The sequence below is a fragment of the Phacochoerus africanus genome, chromosome 15, assembly GCF_016906955.1.
Source record: "Phacochoerus africanus isolate WHEZ1 chromosome 15, ROS_Pafr_v1, whole genome shotgun sequence".
Lineage (NCBI taxonomy): Eukaryota > Metazoa > Chordata > Mammalia > Artiodactyla > Suidae > Phacochoerus > Phacochoerus africanus.
In genome coordinates, this window is record NC_062558.1 from 106,631,560 (window position 1) to 106,635,228 (window position 3,669).

Consider the following 3,669-nt stretch of genomic DNA (forward strand, 5'->3'; position numbering starts at 1 on the left):
CCATTTTCCCCTACATTATTTCTATTTACTGTACTCACTGTTGCAAATTTATCATTGTGCATAAATGTCATTAAATTCTGCTCATTCTCCAAAAAAAAAAGCTTTTGACAGTTGATCTGGAAATTTGGGGGTGGGGGAGATAAAACAATCTTTTTGGTTTAGCATGTAAGAAAATATCAGATTTGAAATGATGAGATCTGGATTTTTGTGTCTGTTCTGTTCAATGTTGGATCAGACAACCTATATAAATCTATTTCCTCATACCAGTGGGGCTGATATTCCCTGCCCAGCATAGTTTACAGGTTTATGTTGCAGTCCAAACAGGTTAGAGCATGAGAAAAAGCACTCCAAATTATTCAGTGCATAGCTTCAGGGGATGACCAGACCATCTTTAATTACAGCCAGAGTCCAGGTGAAGGAAAGGAGGCCATTCTGTGTATGCCAACGAAGGCTCCATCAGGAAGTCAAACTTGTGTTTGGGGAGTATAGTTACAATGGAAAAATTTTATTTTATTTTATTTTTTGGCTTTTTAGGGCCGCGCCCATGGCACATGCAGGTTCCCAGGCTAGGAGAATGAAGACTGAAACAATTTTTGAAATAATACTATGATATTATTTACCTTTTTCTCTCTCATTCTCTCACAAGTATACAGTGGAGTTTTCCAAAGGCTACACACTATGTGATGACATTGCTCTGAGGACGAATGGAATGGGTGCTTGCTTATTCTTGCAAAAATTTTCAGTTTTACTTTCTAACATGGTAATGTTGACCAATACAGACCTCATAACAAAAGTTATTTGGGGGCCTTAGTAATTTTCAGGACAGTTGAGGAGTCCAGAGATCAAAATGTTTGAAAACTGCTAGTGTGTAGGATATGCTGCCTCTGTGGTGCTCCATGCTGTTACTTGCTCTTTACTCACTACTACATTTTATATATATTTTTTTTATTTTTTGTCTTTTCTAGGGCTGCTCTCACGGCATATGGAGGTTCCCAGGCTAGGGTCTAATCAGAGCTGTAACCACCAGCCTACGCCAGAGCCACAGAAACACGGGATCCGAGCCATGTCTGCAACCTACACCACAGCTCACGGCAACGCCAGATCCTTAACCCACTGAGCAAGGCCAGGGACCAAACCCGCAACCTCACGGTTCCTAGTCAGATTCGTTAACCACTGTGCCACGAAGGGAACTCCATCACTACTACATTTTAAAGATCTGCCCGAACTGCTGTCCACACATTTAGTTCTTCTATATTTATCCACCACTTTTTTTTTTTTTGCTTTTTTTTAGGGTCGTACCCATGGTATGTGGAAGTTCCCAGGAATTGGAGCTATAGCTGCTGGCCTATACCACAGCCACAGCAATGCTGGATCCTCAACCCACTGAGTGAGGCCAGGGATTGAACCTGCAACCTCATGGTTTCTAGTTGGATTCATTTCCACTGTGCCATGACGGAAACTCCACCACATTTACTTATTCCCTTATAGTTCTGTACAAGATTTTCCTCTGGTATAATTTCACTAAATACTCCCAGATGGTGTTTCAGAATGGCTATATGTTTATACCCCCACCATATTCTTAGCAATCCTTTTTTTTTTTTTTCTTTTTAGGGCCACACCTGCGGCATATGGAGGTTTCCAGGCTAGGGGTCTAATCGGAGCTGTAGCCACCGGCCTACACCAGAGCCACAGCAATGCCAGATCCGAGGCGTGTCTGTGACCTACACCACAGCTCATGGCAACACAGGATCCTTAACCCACTGAATGAGGCCAGGGATAGAACCTGCAATCTCATGGTTCCTAGTCAGATTCGTTTCCAATATGCCATGGTGGGAACTCCTCTTACCAATACTTTATTCACCTTTCTAATTTTTGCCATTCCGAGTGTCATAAAGTATTATTTTCTTGCTTAAATTTTTCACTTTTTCCATTTTATATATTTTTTTCATTTTCTCTATTTTTCTTTCTGTTAGTCTTATTAGACTTCTGCCTATCATGTTAACCTTTCCAAGAGTCAGCTTCTAGTTTTGTTAAATCTCTTTCTCTTTCCCATATAATATTGATTCTTGCTTTCATCTTGTTCTGCTTTGTTCTGCGGCATGCGCAAGTTCCGGGGCCAGGGATCAAATAGGTGCCACAGCAGCAACCCAGGCCATTGCAGTGACTATGGCCAGATCCTTACCCTGCTATGCTACAAGAAAACTCCTCAGATTCTATCTTTTGATTGATGGGAGGAGATTGAGAAACTCTTTCAGAAGTTAGCAGGCAAGAGTAAAGAAATAGGATACACAAAAAAAGTTTAAGAGGTATCATAGATGTTATTAAAAGTACTAACACCTGGATAGTGGTCCCAGGAGTAAAGAGAAAACAGGATAAAATATTTGAAAAAAGGATGAAGATAACTTCCCAATAATTTAAGGATGATAATCTCAGAATATAAGGGCTCAGAGAGTGCAAAAGAAGAGATAAGAAAAAACTCCAAACCGGGCATGTTATGGTGAAATTTAAGCATAGCAAAGCTGAAGAGAGAATTCTAAAAATTTCCAGAGAAAAAGCACAGATCACCTACAAAGGAATAAGAATCAGGTTAATATCAGACTTTTAAAAACTTGGTTTAGGGAGTTCCCACTGTGGCTCAGTGGCTTAAGAACCCAACTAGTATCCATGTGGATGTGGGTTCAATTAATCAAGTAGGCAAAAAAATAAGCAGAGATATCTGAAATTGAATAAAAATATAAGCTTGAACCTTTAGGTATTAAGTCTACAACCAATAATTAGAGAAGACATTTTCTTTGCAAGTCTGTGCATTCCACGGATACCAGGTTCCCAAAGATCTCCAACCTCAAGTTTTAGTAGAGGGTCCTCTGGCCAGCTGGTCCCTCCCCCTCCTCCTGAAACTCAAAGTTACATTCCTGTACAAGACTGATGCCTGGGACTTGGTCTTTTCAACGTCTTCTTAGTAAATGGCACAGCCCAGAGAAAGTAGAACTAACTGGCTCATCGAACATTTGGGTCAAACTCAACCCTTCTGCAGTGGCTCATGTACTCAGAAGGTGGAGACATCATTCAAGTTTTCCTTTCTTGGGCATGACAGGCAAGGATGGATTTAGGCCCAAAGACCTCAAGATACTTCCTGGGGCTTAGGCTGTACCCCAAAGTTATGCTGTGGTTCTCAAGGCAGAGAGGTCCCCTCCCCAGCAGCCTCGTCTTCCTGAAGTCACAGGAATAATGTTTTGCCTGTGGGACTAAGACCACCACTTCTTCCAGTCCTTGATTAGTGTACCTTTTAAGGGTACAACTTACATGAGTTTTGACAAACTTATACACCTACAAACTACCTATATTATATACTTATATAACTACAAATATATATGGCTGTATAGCTACCAACACAATGCAGATACAGATCATTTTACTACCCAGAATAGTTTCCTTGTGTCACACACAATCTTCACCCCACCTCCAGCCCCAGAAACGACTGATCTGCTATTTTTGCCACTATAAGCAGTGATTCTCAACCAGGAATGATTTTGCCCTCCAGGGGACATTTGGCAAGATCTGTAGGCATATTTGGTAGGCACAGCTGTGGGGTGGGTTACTGGGGAATCTGATATGTGGAGGCCAGGGAATCTGTTAAACATCCCACAAACACGGGAGAGCCCCTCAAAA